Source organism: Gorilla gorilla, chromosome 19 (genome assembly GCF_029281585.2).
Source record: "Gorilla gorilla gorilla isolate KB3781 chromosome 19, NHGRI_mGorGor1-v2.1_pri, whole genome shotgun sequence".
Lineage (NCBI taxonomy): Eukaryota > Metazoa > Chordata > Mammalia > Primates > Hominidae > Gorilla > Gorilla gorilla.
In genome coordinates this window covers 38,769,824-38,788,768 of record NC_073243.2, presented here as the reverse complement: position 1 = coordinate 38,788,768, position 18,945 = coordinate 38,769,824, and positions in this window count along the sequence as shown.

The following is an 18,945-nucleotide window of genomic DNA, read 5'->3' as shown; positions in this document are numbered from 1 at the left end:
GTCGAAGCAAGTAGACCCTTTAGGGGATGCTACTATGAACAGGGAAGAGTTATCAGTGGCTTGAATCAGGGTGGTAGTGGGGAAGGTGAAAAGTGGCTGGATATCTGGATATGTTTTAAGGAGGAATCAACATTTGTCAACATACTGAATTTGGGTTGTGGAGAAAAGAATCACAGGTGGCTCTTAAGACTTTTGGTCTGACTTGAGCAGCTGGAAGGGTGTAATTTACCTTAACCAGAGTAGGGAAGATCTGGCATTTGGTTGGAGACATCCATGAGAAGTAGAGTAGGCAGTTGGAGTTCAGGGAGATAACCTGGCTGAAGATGGAAAGCTGGAAGTTGGTGTATAAATACTGTTTCAAATCGCTGGACAAGAACATCATCTGAGGACTGGAACAATTAAAGATGGTAGGGACTAACCCTGTAGCACTCAACATTAAAGTCTGAGAGCTGACTAAAAATCACAGGAGCGTAGTATTGTGATGTATATTGTCTGCAGTGAGAATTACATTTATAGCATGAAGGTCATTATTTTGGCAGATTTCTGTATGGCTATGGGAGACGTAGAATGAGGGCCATCTCCTTCCTCTCTTCTAGGGTTCTACAAAGCTTGGGCTTCTGTTTTCCTCAAGGCCAAGTTCAGTGGCTTTGTTTCTTTGAAACTGAGTTGTTCGAAAAATTTGGAAGCTTATGAAGAGTGAATAAACAGGCCAAAGTGGCCAGATTACAACCCTGAATATTACCAGCTTGTACTGTCTACATTCAAAATAAAACACCATCCCCAAAAAAAGATGAGCAACAAGTTTTTGTAATTAGATGAGATTATTTTAGAGTTCATATGAAAAAGTAAGATAAGGCAGAAAAATTGTTAAAACAATAATTAGTGTGGGACAATGCCAGTTTGACATTCTTTTAAATTGTGGCTTCAGGAATTAAAACTGATGCATGAATAGGCAGCTTAGAAGAACTAAGTTTAGAAACATCTAAATACACTAGTATATTTGGAAACTATTTTATGGCACTTCAAAGTATAATTTTTAAAAGGCCAGGCGTGGTGGCTCATGCCTATAATTTCAGCACCTTGGGAGGCCAAGGCAGGTGGATCTTGAGCTCAGGAGTTCGAGACTAGCCTGAGCAACATGGTGAAACCCAATCTCTACAAAAAGTACAAAAATTACCTGGGCGTTGTGGCACTTTGGTTGGACAAGTTGGGAGGACTGCTTAAGCCCAGGAGTTCAAGACCAGCCTGGGCAACTTAGGGAGATGCCCATCTCTACAAAAAATAAAATTAGCCGAGCATAGTATTGCACACTTGTGGTCCTAGCTACTTTTGGGAGGCTGGTTCGCGAGGATCACTTGAGCCTAGGAGTTGAAGATTGCACTGAGCTATGATCATGCCACTGCACTCCAGACTGGGCAGCAGAATGATACCCTGTCTCAAAAACAACAACAACAACAGCAACAAAAGTCTGCATGACAGTAAAGCTTGGGAAAAACTTGACAGACTCCTTTCACAGAAAATGGTAATGTTCTAATCTATAAAGCACTACAAGTCAGGATGGCCCAATAGAAAAGTAGGCAATGGGTATGTATAGTTCATTAGTTTGAATTTAAGTTTTAAAGATAGTCACTCCAATCAACTGAAATTTAAAAGGTCACACACACATTAAAGGTGAAAGAGGTTTGAGGACATACTCTTATCTAGGGAATACAAAAACAGACATTCATACATCGCTAGTGGGAGTAAATTAGTACAACATGAAGGGAACTTATAAATTACTAATATATTTAAAATACATTGTGTGTGTATAGTTTGACCTATAAATCATCCCCTAAGTAACCTGCATGATAGCCCATAAACAAATGGAAAGGTGCTAAATATCTTCACATTCACTGAATTGGCAAAAATTGAAAACTCAGTGTCTATCAATTGTTAGGATGAATGATGGAGGAATAGGAATTTACAGTGATGATTTAGTCCAACTGCTTTGGAAACCAATTTGCCATTACCCAGTAAAGTTGAACACTTGCATAGGCTAAAACCTATGCCTACCCTTAGACCTATGTTCTACCCCCAAGGTGCATGTACAGTGTATATATGCCTTAGAATAACTTGACATATGTGCCAGGAAACAATGTATATCAGCATTGTAATAGCAACAAAACAAAAAGGAATAACCCAAATGCCAGAAACAATGTGCAAATTTTTAAAATAGAGCTTGGCCAAAAAAGCCAGTCTCAATTCTGTTAACTAAAGAGAAGCCATTTATATCGAAGTTTAAAAACAAAAAATACATAGTGATGCATGTATACATGTGTAATACAAAATTAAGATGGTTACATCTTTGAAGCAGAGCTGAGAATACAATCATGAACATCTGTGTACCTGGGTGGTGGGCACATGGATATTCTTTAAATGGTACATAAATACTCATTTCACACATAACTTCATTGCACCAGAGAAGACCTATTTGCTTACTATGCAATGGCAGCATATCTTTATTTTATTTTTTTTTTTAGCAAGTTTGCCTTTTACAATAGAACTAGGACTGGGAAAAAAGGCAGTTTTTTGTTTGTTTTTTGTGTGTGTTTTTGTTTGTTTTTTGAGATGGAGTTTTGCTCTTGTCGCCCAGGCTGGAGTGCAGTGGCACAGTCTTGGCTCACTGCAACCTCCGCCTCCTCGGTTCAAGCGATTCTCCTGCCTCAGCCTCCTGAGTAGCTGGAATTACAGGTGCCCGCCACCATGCCCAGCTAATTTTTTTTTTTTAAATAGTAGAGACAGTGTTTCACCACGTTGGCCAGGCTAGTCTCGAACTCCTGACCTCAGGTGATTGACCCACCTCGGTCTCCCAAAGTGCTGGGATTACAGGCATGAGCCACCATGCCCATCCTAAAAAGGCAAATTTATAACAACACTTAACTTATTATATGATGTGTTCACTCAAGATCATTTCTAATCCAGTATTCTTGGGAACTAAAGAGTATAAGAGCTTTTGTTGTTAAACTCAAGTATTCAATATTTTCTACAAGGACAGATAATACATTAGGTTGATGCAAAAGTAATTGACGTTCTTACCATTGAAATTTTGTCATCTTTACTGACAAAATTCCTTAAGTACTTTCACTTTTTCACTTTGAAGGCACATATTCCCAACTAGAAAAGTATATCTGAGATGCTCTCTTCTTAACACTTCCTTACAGTTTAAAAGTCAGCACTTGTTCGAAGGCCCACTCTTTATATGTGAAAAGAAAGGAATTGAAGGTTACTAAATCTTTCCCATGTATGCTAGGATTTTACAAGCATTTCTGTTTTTGTTAAACCTCATCGTTTGTTTGTCCTTTGTAGGCATGCACATTTTCCTTAAGATTCTTAGAATGAGTTTTATTTTTCTTGAGATTCTGTTAGGACTCTAAGCTTAAGCTATACCCAGTGATGTATAAATCAAAATATTTCCATTAGAGGGAGCCATTTACCTAGATTAACCCTGGAATGTTAGTATCAGAACAGTATTTTGTAGGAATGTAAGGCATATACATATAATAAGCATATTTCCACCCCTTAAGGTCACTTACTTCAACATGCATTTTTACATGAAAATAATCTTGAAAACATTTTTTAGAGCAGTTTTAAAATTTCAATGCCATTCTCACCTTGGAATGCAGGAAACCTTCAAGATATTTCCTTAAGTCCAAGTACAGTGTTTATGATACAGACAGGACATTTCAAACGTTAATGTACATGTGTGTCTCCTGAGAATCTTGTTAAAATGCATCTCTTGATTCATTAAGTCTGGATTGGTCCTGAGATTGTGCATTTCTCACAGGCTCCCAGGTGATGCCTCATTGTTTGTTTATGGACCTCACTCACTTTGAGTTAGCAAGGACCCAGAGAGTTCTTGGGAAATTGAAGTTCCCTTTTAACAACAATAACAAAATAGCATGTACACTTCACAAGATGTCAGAGGCTTTGTGTATTTTGTTTGCTTAAGTATCTCCAGTGCCCTGAACAATTCCTGAAACAGAGTAAATGCTCAGTAAATATTTGTTGAATGAATGAGGACATGTCTAAGTGTTTTATGTATATTAACTCATTTAATCTTGACAGCCTCTGAGGTAAGTTCTATTATCCCTGGCTCACAGAGAAGCAAATAAGTCATATGTAATGAAACCAGGATTTGAACCCAAATAATTGATCAGTGTGGCTCAAGAGCCCATGCTTTAACAAAAATACTCTACTGTCACTGCCACCCGTTTTTAGGTAAGTTTTTACCAACACAGAGCTCAAGTATCAGACTGATACAGGTCATTATTGTCCAAAGGCCTGATATATCTGTTTATGGTTGCTTGTTCCTGTCTGATTGTGAGGTTTGCTATGCCACAACATAGAGTCCTGATGATGGTAGTCAAGACTGCACACTGTTGGTGTGCGGAGCATTTCCCCACTCTGATTGGGCTCACACATCGGGGGTGAGAAAGAAACGAGAGACACATTCAGTTAAGACTCATTCAGGGTTAATGAAGGAACAAGGGGCCCACTAGTCCTTAACCCATTATCTAATGTGGTTAAGTCTTATAGTTTCATCAGCCAAAGGAATGAATTGTCATAATCCCAAATTAAAGACGATTGATAAAGACAGGAGCTCCTCAAGTGTTTGTTGGCAACCAGCCAAATGGAGTTATTTAATATCTATTTTTCAGGGTTTCTGCTGCACCAGAGATCAGTACTAAGCTATCTTCTGTGGCTTTCTGATAGGAATTGCCATTCCAGTTAATCATCATATTATCCGAAGAAAGTTTTATTTGGCGTTGTTACTTTTTCTAATCTTCCAAAGCCACCAATTTAATCTTACTTGCAAATCTGGCCAAAAATAAATAGATGACTATTTCAAATTTTTCTATCTACCAGAAGTTTGCACATAAATGGTGGGATGTGTGGTATTAATAAATACATTTACTGTTCAATTAATCCGTTTTCTGTCCACGGCAAATTTGTTTTGTGGCTGAAAGTTAAATTCCTGTAGTTTTGTATTTAATATTGAATAACAATGTCCCAATTAAAAAAAAATTTTTTTGTTGATTTTGCAATTTGGAAGGAGAAGTGCCAAGCAAAAGGGGGAAAAGAACCTTATAAAACCATCAGATCTCATGACAACTATCACAAGAACAGCATAAGGATAACCACCCCCATGATTAAATTACCTCGCACTGGGTCCCTCCCACGACACATGAGGATTATGGAAACTACAGTTCAAGATGAGATTTCAGTGGGGACACAGCCTAATCATATTACCATTTGTAGTAAATTCTATTTTTGCTTGCCTAATTTTTTTTTTTAATTCTGCTTTCTTTCTTGAAAGATCTTTTCACTGGGCAGATAATTCTAGGTTGACATTTTTTTTCTCTTAGCACATTGAAGATATCATTCCACTGTCTTGAGCCTTAAATTGTTGTTGTTGACAAGTAAGTCCTCAGTCTAATTACCTTTTTATTTATTTTATTTTATTTTATTATTTTTTTTTTTTTGAGACTGAGTTTCACTCTTGTTGCCCAGGCTAGAGTGCAATGGCACGATCTTGGCTTACCGCAACCTCCGCCTCCTGGGTTCAAGCGATTCTCCTGCCTCAGCCTCCTGAGTAGCTGGGATTACAGGCATGTGCCACCACGCCCTGCTAAGGTTTTTGTATTTTTAGTAGAGACGGGATTTCTCCATGTTGGTCAGGCTGGTCTCGAACTCCTGACCTCAGGTGATCTGCCTGCCTCGGCCTCCCAAAGTGCTGGGATTATAGGTGTGAGCCACCATGCCCAGAGAATTACCATTTTTTTCATTTTTTTGATAGGTCATCTGCTTTTCTCTTTGTTTCTAAGATCTTAAAATAGTGTGGAAATCCTTCTAATTTATCCTGTTTGTGGAAATATTTCAATTTATCCTGCTTGGGAGACATTGGTCTTGCTAGGTATGCAGATTAATACCTATTAATAACTTTTACCAGTTCACTTCTAAAACATTGAATATTTTCTTGTCTACTTGTGGAATATCATAAAATGTTTGTTAGACCTCACTCTGTTGTCTGTCTTTTAATAACTTTTAGATACATAGATAGATAGATAGATAGATAGATAGATAGATAGATAGATAGAGTCTTGCTCTGTCACCCAGGCTGGAGTGCAGTGGTGCGATCTTGGCTCACTGCAACCTCCACCTCCTGGGTTCAAGCGATTCTCCTGTCTCAGCCTCCCGAGTGGCTGGGATTACAGGCGCCTACCACCACACCCTGCTAATTTTTTTGTATTTTTAGTAGAGATAGGGTTTCGCCACGTTGGCCAGGCTAGTCTTGAACTCCTGACCTCCAGTGATCCACCCACCTCGGCCTCCCAAAGTGCTGGGATTAGAGGCATGAGCCACTGGGCCTGGCCACTTTTTAATATTTTTATCTCTTTCTCACTGTCTTCAGATATCTAATCTTCCAGTTCACTAATTCTGTCTTCGGTTCTGTTTAATCCTCCACTTAATTTTTCCATTGAATTTTTAATTTTATTTATTGTATTGAACTAAAAGTTCTAGTTAATGCTTTTTCAAATCTGGTTACTTTATATAGTCTCTTATTTTCTTGCTTATTATTTTCAATGTCTTTTTTGTGTGTAAACATATTAAACATAATTTTTTTTTCTTTTTAGAGACAGGGTCTCACCCTGTTGCCTGAGCTGGAGTGTGGTGGTATGATTATAGCTCACTGCAGCCTCAAACTCCTGGGCTCAAGAGAGCGTCCTGAGTAGCTAGGACTGCAGGCACATGCCATCATGCCTGGGTAAGTTTTTTATTTTTGTTTGAGACAGGATCGCACCATGTTGCCCAAGCTGGTCTTGAACTCCTGGCCTCAAGTGATTCTCCCACCTTGGCCTCCCAAAGTGCTGGGATTACAGGCATGAGCCACTGCCCCCAGCCAACATAGTTGTTTATACTCTGTGTCTGATAATTTCAATATCTGAATTCTTTGTATGTGTGATTCTCTCTTATTTATGGCACCTGATTTCCTTGTGTTTTGTGATTTTTAAATTTGCTTATTTCATGTTTCTTAGAACTTTATTTGTGGAAGTTCTTGAGGCATGAGTTGAAATTATTGTTGTCCAGAGAAAATTTATGTTTGCCTCTGCTACTTACTTGGCATACAAGTAATGCAGGGCCACTCTGAAATACATTTTCTGCTTGAGAGTTGGTTGATTTTTTTTAAGTACCATGAACTCAGGCTACACATTCATGTAAGTCCTGCTTTGTGGTTATGAATTTTTAGCAGAGATTTTCTCCATCTAGTGTGAAGGTCAAATTAGCAAATTTCCTTTCTATCCCCTTCTGTGTGTAGGTTTATTTTGTGCTCAACTTTACCTTGATAATATTGCCTTTAGGGGCCCAATTTATGATAAAGGTGATATTTTAAATCAATAGCAAAATGATGAAAAATTTAATTAACTGTTGTGTTATAACTAGAAACAAAATAAAGTTAGATTCCTATGTTATGACTCCATCTAAACTATATTCTAAATAGGTTAAAGATTTAAAGGTAAGCTGGGTGCAGTGGCTCACACCTGTAATCCCAGCACTTTGGGAGGCTGAGGTGGGCGGATCACTTGAGGTCAGGAGTTCGAGACCAGCCTGGCAAACATGGTGAAATCCCATCTCTACTAAAATACAAAAAAAAAATTAGCCAGGTGTGGTGGCGCATGCTTGTAAATTCCAGCTACTTGGGAGGCTGATACAGGAGAATCGCTTGAACCCAAGGTGGAGGTTGCAGTGAGCCAAGATTGTGCCACTGCACTCCAGCCTGGGCAACAGAGTGAGACTCCATCTCAAAAAAAAAAAAAAAAGATTTAAAAATAAATGAAATAAAGGAAGACTGTGAGAGGTGACAACGTGCTAGCAGCCCTCCCTCGCTCTCGGCACCTCCTCGGCCTCTGCGTCCACTCTGGCCGTGCTTGAGGAGCCCTTCAGCCCGCCACTGCACTGTGGGAGCCCCTCTCTGGGCTGCCTGAGGCCGGAGCCGGCTCCCTCTGCTTGTGGGGAGGTGTGGAGGGAGAGGCATGGGCGGGAACCAGGGCTGTGTGCGGCACTCGCGGGCCAGTGCGAGTTCTGGGTGGGCACAGGGTCCGCGGGCCCCACACTCAGAGTGGCCAGCCAGCACTGCTGGCCCTGGGCAGTGAGGGGCTTAGTACCCAGGCCAGCAGATGTGGAGGGTGCGCTGGGTCCCCCAGCACTGCCGGCCGGCCCACGCTGCACTCGAATTCTCACCGGGCCTCAGCCACCTCCCCGTGGGGCAGGGCTCAGGACCTGCAGCCCATCATGCCAGAGCCTCCCCACCCCCGGTGGGCTCCCACGCAGCCTGAGCCTCCTCGACGGGTGCCGCCCCCTGCTCCGCGGCACCGGGTCCCGTCGACTGCCCAAGGGCTTAGTGTGGGTGCGCCATGTGGGATTGATGGACAGCTCTGCCCACGGCCCCGGCGCGGGATCCACTAGGCCAAGCCAGCTGGGCTCCTGAGTTCTGTGGGGACTTGGAGAACTTTTATGTCTAACTGGAGGATTGCATATGCACCCATCAGTACTCTGTGTGTAGCTCAGGGTTTGTGGATGCACCAATCAGCACTCTGTATCTAGCTAATCTGGTGGGGACTTGGTGAACTTTTATGTCTAGCTAGAGGATTGTAAATGCATCAATCAGCACTCTGTGTCTAGCTCAGGGATTGTAAATGCACCAATCAGCACTCTGTCAAAATGGAGCAATCAGCTGTCTGTAAAACGGACCAATCAGCTCTCTGTAAAATGGACCAATCAGCAGGATGTGGGTGGGGCCAGATAAAGGAATAAAAGCAGGCTGCCCGAGTCAGCAGTGGCAACCTGCTCAGGTCCCCTTCCACGCTGTGGAAACTTTGTTCTTTCGCTCTTCGCAATAAATCTTGCTGCTGCTCATTCTTTTGAGTCTGCACTGCCTTTAAGGGCTGTAACACCATGAGGGTCTGCAGCTTCACTCCTGAAGCCAGCAAGACCATGAACCCACCAGAAGGAACGAACAACTCCAGATGCACTGTCTTTAAGAGCTGTAACACTCACCGCAAAGGTCTGCAGCTTCACTCCTGAAGTCAGCGAGACCACAAACCCACCAGAAGGAAGAAACTCTGGACACATCTGAACATCTGAAGGAACAAACTCCGGACACACCATCTTTAAGAACTATAACACTCACCACGAGCGTCCACAGCTTCATTCCTGAAGTCAGCGAGACCAATTTCAGACACATTTTGGTGACCCAGATGGGACTATCACCTATCGCCAAGTGGTGAGACTATTGCCTATCGCTGAGCAGTGAGACTGTTGCCTATTGCCAAGCGGTGAGACTATTGTCTATCACCAAGCAGTGAGTACCATTGGACCCCTTTTGCTTGCTATTCTGTCCTATTTTTCCTTAGAATTCGGGGGCTAAATACTGGGCACCTGTCGGCCAGTTAAAAGTGACTAGTGCAGCCGCCAGACTAAAGACACAGGTGTCAGGCTTTCTGGGAGAGGGCTAACAACCCCCAACTCTTCAGAATTGGGAGCATTGGTTTGCCTGGAACCAGCGTCTCCTTTTCCTGTACTTCTGGGCTGAGCCGAGGGTTGACAGAGAGGAAAGCCATTCAGCTCCAGGGTCCCGAAAACAAGTTGATTGACCCTGCAGCCATGAGCAGAACTCTCAAAGTCATGTCGCCCAAGCGAGACTCGCCCATCTATTCTATCTACCCTGACCCTTGCCCCCTGGGTCCTAATGCCTGCCAAACAAACCTCTTCTCGCTTCTCTTCTCCGAGGCTAGTCCCACTTCTAAAAATCACTCCCTGTCTCTGGTGCTTTTCCAGTTTCTCCTATAAGAATGACTGCTAGTATAAACTCTAGGACTCTGTTCCCTTCTTTAGGCACCTGGGCTCACCAATCAGAAAGACATAATTTTTGCCCAAAACGCCATCATAGGGGGGACTACCTGGAATTGTAGGATCCCTCCTCAGACTAGCAGGCCTAACAAAAGCTATTCCTGAAGCTAGGATATGGGGAGCCCCAGAAATTGTATCCTTTCTATTCATATAAGTGAGGACAAAAGGTGTCACTCTTCCAACCCTGGAGAATCTTTCCCTCCCTCAGGGTATGGCCCTCCACTTCATTTTTGGGGCATAACATCTTTATAGGACATGGGTAAGGTCCCAATACTGATAGGAGAATGCTTAGGACTCTAACAGGTTTTTGAGAATGTGTCGGTAAGGGGCCACTAAATCCGATTTTTCTGGGTCCTCCTTGTGGTCTAGGAGGACAGGCAAGGGTGCAGGTTTTCGAGAATGCATCAATAAGGGCCACTAAATCCGATCTTCCTCAGTCCTCCTTGTGGTCTGGGAGGAAAACTAGCGTTTCTGCTGCTACATTGGTGAGCGCAACTATTCCGATCAGCAGAGTCCAGGGACTTTTGCGGGTTCTTGGGCAGGGGTTGTTTCTGCTGCTGCGTTGGTGAGTGCAACTATTCTGATCAGCAGGGTCCAAGGACTGTTGCGGGTTCTTGGGCAGGGGGAGAAACAAAACAAACCAAAACCGTGGGCGGTTTTGTCTTTCAGATAGGAAACAGGCATCAACAGGCTCACCCTTGAAATGCATCCTAAGCCATTGGGACCAATTTGACCCACAAACCCTGAAAAAGAGGTGGCTCATTTTTTTCTGCACTATGGCTTGGCCCCAATATTCTCTCTCTGATGGGGAAAAATGGCCACCTGAGGGAAGTATAAATTATAATACTATTCTGCAGCTTGACCTTTTCTGTAAGAGAGAAGACAAATCGAGTGAAATACCTTATGTCCAAGCTTTCTTTTCATTGAAGGAGAATACACAACTATGCAAAGCTTGCAATTTACATCCCACAGGAGGACCTCTCAGCTTACCCCCATATCCTAGCATCCCTATAGCTACCCTTCCTATTAATGATAATCTTCTTCTAATCTTCCCTGCCCAGAAGGAAATAAGCAAAGAAATCTCCAAAGGACCACAAAAACCCCCAGGCTATCGGTTATGTCCCCTTCAAGCTGTAGGGGGAGGGGAATTTGGCCCAACCCGGGTACATGTCCCCTTCTCCCTGTCTGATTTAAAGCAGATCAAAGCAGACTGGGGAAGTTTTCAGATGATCCTGATAGGTACATAGATGTCCCACAGGGTCTAGGGCAAACCTTTGACCTTGCTTGGAGGGATGTCATGCTACTGTTAGATCAAACCCTGGCCTTTAATGAAAAGAATGCAGCTTTAGCTGCAGCCCGAGAGTTTAAAGATACTTGGTATCTTACTCAAGTGAATGATAGAATGACAGCCAAAGAAAGGGATAAATTCCCTTCTGGTCAGCAAGCCGTCCCCAGTATGGATCCCCACTGGGACCTTGACTCAGATTATGGGGACTGGAGTCATAAATATCTGTTGACCTGTGTTCTAGAAGGACTAAGGAGAATTAGGAAAAAGCCCATGAATTATTCAATGATGTCCACCATAACTCAAGGAAAGGAAGAAAATCCTGCCTTCCTTGAGCAGCTATGGGAGGCCTTAAGGAAATATACTCCCCTGTCACCCAAGTCACTCGAGGGTCAATTGATTCTAAAAGATAAGTTTATTACCCAGTCAGCTGCAGATATCAGGAGAAAGCTCCAAAAGCAATCCCTGGTCCCTGAACAAAATTTGGAGGCATTATTAAACCTGGCAACCTCAGTGTTCTATAATAGGGACCAAGAGGAACAAGCCCAAAAGGAAAAGCAAGATCAGAAAAAGGCTGCAGCCTTAGTCTTGGCCCCCACACAAGCAAGCCTTGGTAGTTCAGAGAGGACAGAGGGTGGAGCAGGCCAATCACCCAGTAGGACTTGTTACCAGTGTGGTTTGCAAGGACACTTTTAAAAAGATTGTCCAGTGAGAAACAAGCCGCCCCCTTCTCCATGTCTGCTATGCCAAGGCAATCACTGGAAGGTGCACTGCCCCAGAGGACAAAGGTTCTCTGGGTCAGAAGCCCCCAACCAGATGATCCAGCAACAGGATTGAGGGTGCCTGTGGCAAGCGCCAGCTCATGTCATCACCCTCACTGAGCCCCGGGTACATTTAACCATTGACGGCCAGGAAATTGACTTCCTCCTGGACACTGGTGCGGCCTTCTCAGTGCTAATCTCCTGTCCTGGACGACTGTCCTCAAGGTCCATTACCATCCGAGGAATCCTGGGACAGCCTGTAACCAGGTATTTCTCCCATCTCCTCAGTTGTAATCAGGAGACTTTGCTCTTTTTACATGCCTTTCTTGTTATGCCTGAAAGTCCCACACCCTTATTAGGGAGGGATATATTAGCCAAAGCTGGAGCTATTATCCACATGAATATGGGGAGCAAGTTACCCATTTGTTGTCCCCTACTTGAGGAGGGAATCAACCCTGAAGTCTGGGTATTGGAAGGACAATTTGGAAGGGCAAAAAATGCCTGCCCAGTCCAAATCAGGCTAGAAGACCCCACCACTTTTCCTTATTAAAGGCAATATCCCTTAAGGCCTGAAGCTCATAAAGGATTACAGGATATTGTTAAACATTTAAAAGCTCAAGGCTTAGCAAGGAAATGCAGCAGTCCCTGCAACACCCTAATTCTAGGAGTACAAAAACCGAATGTTCAGTGGAGACTAGTGCAAGATCTTAGACTCATCAATGAGGTAGTAATTCCTTTATATCCAGTTGTACCCAACTCCTATACCCTCCTCTCTCAAATACCAGAGGAAGCAGAATGGTTCACAGTTCTGGACCTCAAGGTTGCCTTCTTCTGTATTCCCCTGCACTTTGACTCCCAGTTTCTCTTTGCCTTTGAGGATCCCACAGACCACACATCCCAACTTACGTGGACAGTCTTGCCCCAAGGGTTTAGGGATAGCCCTCTCCTGTTTGGTCAGGCACTGGCCAAAGATCTAGGCCACTTCTCAAGTCCAGGCCCTCTGTTCCTTCAGTATGTGGATGATTTGCTTTTGGCTACCAGTTCAGAAGCCTCGTGCCAGCAGGCTACTCTAGATCTCTTGAACTTTCTAGCTAATCAAGGGTACAAGGTATCTAGGTCGAAGGCCCAGCTTTGCCTACAGCAGGTCAAATATCTAGGCCCAGAGGGACCAAGGCCCTCAGCAAGGAATGAATACAGCCTATACTGGCTTATCCTTGCCCTAAGACATTAAAACAGTTGCAGGGGTTCCTTGGAATCACTGGCTTTTGCTGACTATGGATCCCCTGATACAGTGAGAAATCCAGGCCCCTCTATAGTCTAATCAAGGAAACCCAGAGGGCAAATACACATCTAGTAGAATGGGAACCAGAGGCAGAAACAGCCTTCAAAACCTAACAGCAGGCCCTAGTACAAGCTCCAGCCTTAAGCCTTCCCACAGGACAAAACTTATCTTTATATGTCACAGAGAGAGCAGAGATAGCTCTTGGAGTCCTTACCCAGACTCGTGGTACAACCCCACACCAGTGGCATACCTAAGTAAGGAAACTGATGTAGTAGCAAAAGGCTGGCCTCACTGTTTACAGGTAGTTGCGGCGGTGGCTGTCTTAGTGTCAGAGGCTATCAAAATAATACAAGGAAAGGATCTCACTGTCTGGACTACTCATGATGTAAATGGCATACTAGGTGCCAAAGGAAGTTTACAGCTATCAGACAACTGCCTACTTAGATACCAGGTGCTACTCCTTGAGGGACTGGTGCTTCAAAAATGTACATGCATGGCCCTCAACCCTGCCACTTTTCTCCCAAAAGATGGGGATCCAATCGAGCATGGCTGCCAACAAATTATAGTCCAGACTTATGCTGCCCGAGATGATCTCTTAGAAGTCTCCTTAGCTAATCGTGACTTTAACCTATATACCAATGGAAGTTCATTTGTGGAGAATGGGATACGAAGGGCAGGTTATGCCATAGTTAGTGATGTAACCATACTTGAAAGTAAGCCTCTTCCCCCAGGGACCAGTGCCCAGTTACCAGAACTAGTGGCATTTACCCGAGCTTTAGAACTGGGAAAGGGAAAAAGAATAAATGTGTATACAGATAGCAAGTATGCTTATCTAATCCTACATGCCCATGCTGCAATATGGAAAGAAAGGGAATTCCTAACCTCTGGGGGAACCCCTATTAAATACTACAAGGAAATTATAGAGTTATTGCACACAGTGCAAAAACCCAAGGAGGTGACAGTCTTACATTGCCAAAGCCACCAGAAAGGTGAAGGAGAAAAGGCAGGAGGAAACTGTCAGGCAGAAGCTGAGGCCAAAATTGCTGCCAGGCAGAACCTCCCACTAGAAATACCTACGGAAGGACCCTTGGTATGGAACAACCCCCTCCAAGAGATTAAGCCCCAGTATTCCCCAACTGAAGCAGAGTGGTGACTTTCATGGGGGCATAGTTTTCTCCCCTCAGGGTGGTTGGCGACAGAAGAAGGAAAGGTACTTATACCTGAAGCCAGCCAGTGGAAAATACTTAAAACCCTCCACCAAACTTTTCATATGGGTATTGAAAACACTCATCAAATGGCCAAATCCCTATTAACAGGGCCAAATCTCCTCCGAACCATCCAACAGGTAGTCAAAGCCTGTGAGATATGCCAAAGGAATAATCCCTTGGTCCATCATAAGGCCCCTTTGGGGGAGCAAAGAATAGGTCACTATCCTGGAGAGGACTGGCAGTTAGACTTCACCCATATGCCTAAGTCAAAGGGATTTCAATACTTGTTGGTCTGTGTTGATACCTTTACAAATTGGATAGAAGCTTTCCCCTGCAAGACAGAGAAGGCTCAGGAAGTGATTAAAGTCCTAATTCATGAAATAATTCCTAGATTTGGGCTTCCCCCAAGCTTACAGAGCGACAATGGTCCAGCTTTTAAAGCCACGATAACTCAGGGAATTTCCAAGGTGCTAGGGATACAATATCACCTTCACTGCTCCTGGAGGCCACAGTCCTCAGGGAAGGTCGAGAAGGCAAATGAAACACTCAAGAGGCACTTAAGGAAACTAACACAAGAAACTCATCGCCCATGGCCTGCTCTTTTGCCCATGGCCCTGTTGAGAATCCGAAATTCTCCCCACAAAATAGGGCTCAGTCCATATGAAATGCGGTATGGACGACCTTTTCTCACAAATGACCTCCTACTTGATCAGGAAATGGCCAACTTGATCAAAGATATAGCTTCTTTGGCAAAATATCAACAAAACCTTAAAAACCTACCTGCAGGATGTCACAGAGAAAAGGGAACAGAGTTGTTTCAACTAGGAGATCTAGTGTTGGTCAAATCTCTCCCCTCTACCTCCCCATCTATGGACTCTTTGTGGGAAGGACCACACTTGCTAATCCTCTCTACTCACTGCACTTAAGGTGGCAGGAGTGGAATCTTGGATTCACCACACCCAAGTTAAACTTTGAACACCCCCTGAGGAACCTGCAGGACTATCAGCTTAGGAGTCCCAAGATCAGCCAGACCAGCCTCGATACACCTGCGAACCATTGGAGGATTTGCATCTCCTATTTTAGAAGGAAACATCCCAGACTAACAAGGCTCCTACCACTGATCCTGAGGAAAAACCCCTTTCTCCTTAAAAAAGATAAGTGAAAACAGCTCTAACCATACTCTTTGCGATAGGACTATATACTGTAGCTCCTGCCTGGACAAAAATCCTAATCACATCGACCTTCTTTCTATCTTCCTTCCTTTTGACAGCAGTTTACTCCTACTTTTAACTCATACTTGATAAAATGATCTCTTCTTCCAGAGCACCCCCTTTATCTTCCTATTTGCTCATTGCCTATGTATCCCTCCTGCTTCCTTGGATACCTCATACAATCACCCCTCCCCTTCCACTAGCTCCTAATTACCTCTACAAGACTCTCAATTTAACCCACTCTCTGTTAAACTAGTCCAATCCTTCCCTGGCAAATGACTGTTGGCTTTGTATCTCTCTATCAACCTCTGCTTATGTTGCCACTCCCATTCCCGCAAAAAACTGGGTCTTTCTTTACCAATTTAACCTACCACCCTTGTTATGAAGGAAAAGACTCTTTCTGACTTCTAAATATACAATCATTAGCCAACTTCTCCAGCCCTGATAGGACCAAGAATACCCTAACAGGACGTGCAATCCAACTTTTACGTTCTTACATTTCCAACCTCACCTATTACACAAGCAATGAAAAGCCCATACATGGCCCAGTAACTATGAATACCATCTTAACTTTCCAAGCCCCTTTATGCATCCAACGCAACCTGTTATCAGGCCTGCCCCTGGGGCACCTACTAACGCATCAGTGTAATTACACCCTACAACTTCAAGCCCCAGCTGATCATAGTAACTTCCGAGTCACCCAAACAGCTCCATTCAGATGGCTTGTCCGCTTCTCAGGGCCCCCCAAAATCATCACCTCCTCCCTGCTTAATGAACAGTCCAGGTTTGGTAATGGCAAACATACTCCCTGCATGACCATTCACCCCTGGACCCCCCATAGCAGCTCCCCCACCACTAGTGAATGCCTTCTAATCCCCTATTTCAATCACTGTCTCAAATGGTTCCTAGTGGATACAAAACATTTTTTTCTCCAATGGGAAAATAGAACACAGGGAGCCACTCAGTTTGCTCCCGACACCCCTTTCCAGCCACTCACTGGAGCTACCTTGGCAAGTACTCTAGGAGTATGGGAAAATGAAAACAACAAATACACACACCTTTTTAACATACACAACCAGTTCTGTCTACCCAGCAAGGTATATTCTTCTTATGTGGAACATCGACTTATATCTGCCTCCCCACTAACTGGACAGGCACCTGCACCTTAGTCTTTCTAAGTCCCAACATTAACATTGCCCCAGGAAACCAGACCTTATCAGTATCCCTCAAAGCTCAAGTCCATCAGCACAGAGCCATACAACTAATACCCCTACTTATAGGGTTAGGAATGGCTACTGCTACAGGAACCGAAATAGCCAGTTTATCTATTTCATTATCCTACTACCACACACTCTCAAAGGCTTTTTCAGATAGTTTGCAAGAAATAACGAAATCTATGCTTACTCTACAATCCCAAATAGACTCTTTGGCAGCAGTGACTCTCCAAAACCACTGAGGCGTAGACCTCCTCACTGCTGAGAAAGGAGGACTCTGTACCTTCTTAGGGGAAGAGTGTTGTTTTTACACTAACCAGTCAGGGATAGTACAAGATGCCACCTGGCGTTTACAGGAAAAGGCTCCTGAAATCAGGCAACGCCTGTCAAATTCTTATACCAACCTCTGGAGTTGGGCAACATGGCTTCTCCCCTTTCTAGATCCCATGGCAGCCATCTTGCTGTTACTCGCCTATGGACCCTGTATTTTTAACATCCTTGTTAAATTTGTTTCCTCTAGAGTCGAGGCCATCAAGCTACAGATGGTCTTACAAATGGAACCCCAAATGAGTTCAACTAACAACTTCTACCGAGGATCCCTGAACCGACCTGCTGGCACTTTCACTGGCCTAGAGAGTTCCCCTCTGGAGGACACTACAACTGCAGGACCCCTTCATCACCCCTATCCAGCAGGAAGTAGCTAGAGCGGTCATCGGCCAAATTCCCAACAGCGGTTAGGGTGTCCTGTTTAGAGGGGGGATTGAGAGGCCTCCTCGGCCTCGGTGTCCACTCTGGCTGCGCTTGAGGAGCCCTTCAGCCCACTGCTGCACTGTGGGAGCCCCTCTCTGGGCTGGCCAAGGCTGGAGCTGGCTCCCTCTGCTTGCAGGGAGGTGTGGAGGGAGAGGCGGGGGCGGGAACCGGGGCTGCACGCGGTGCTCGCGGGCCAGCATGGGTTCCGGGTGGGCGTGGGCTCAGCGGGCCCCACACTCAGAGTGGCTGGCTGGCGCCACCAGCCCCGGGCAGTGAGGGGTTTAGCACCTGGGCCAGCAGCTGTGGAGGGTGCACCAGGTCCCCCAGCACTGCTGGCCTGCCCACGCTGCACTCATATTCTCGCGGGGCCTCAGCTGCCTCCCTGCAGGGCAGTGCTCAGGACCTGCAGCCCGCCATGCCTGAGCTCCCTCAACACCAGTGGGCTCCCGTGCAGCCGGAGCCTCCCCAACGGGCACCGCCCCCTGCCCCTGCTCCGCGGCGCCCAGTCCCATCGACCGCCCAAGGGCTGAGGAGTGCCAGCACACAGCGTGGGACTGATGAGCAGCTCCACCCATGGCCCCAGCGTGGGATCCATTAGGCGAAGCCAGCTGGGCTCCTGAGTCGGGTGGGGACTTGGAGAACTTTCATGTCTAGCTGGAGGATTGTATATGCACCAATCAGTACTCTGTGTGTAGCTCAGGGTTTGTGGATGCACCAATCAGCACTCTGTATCTAGCTAATCTGATGGGGACTTGGAGAACTTTTATGTCTAGCTAGAGGATTGTAAATGCACCAATCAGCACTCTGTGTCTAGCTCAGGGATTGTAAACACACCAATCAGCACTCTGTTGAAATGGACCAATCAGCTCTCTGTAAAACGGACCAATCAGCTCTCTGTAAAATGGACCAATCATCAGGATGTGGGTGGGGCCAGATTAGGGAATAAAAGGGAATCAACATGCTTGGGTCCCCTTCCATGCTGTGGAAGCTTTGTTCTTTTGCTCTTCACAATAAATTTTGCTGCTGCTCACTCTTTGGGTCCGCACCACCTTTAAGAGCTGTAACATTCACCGTGAAGGTCTGCAGCTTCACTCCTGAGGCCAGCAAGACCATGAACCCATGGGAAGGAATGAACAACTCCAGATGCGCCGCCTTTAAGAGCTGTGACACTCACCGCGAAGGTCTGCAGCTTCACTCCTGAAGTCAGCGAGACCATGAATCCACGAGAAGGAAGAAACTCCAGACACATCTGAACATCTGAAGGAATAAACTGCAGACATACCATC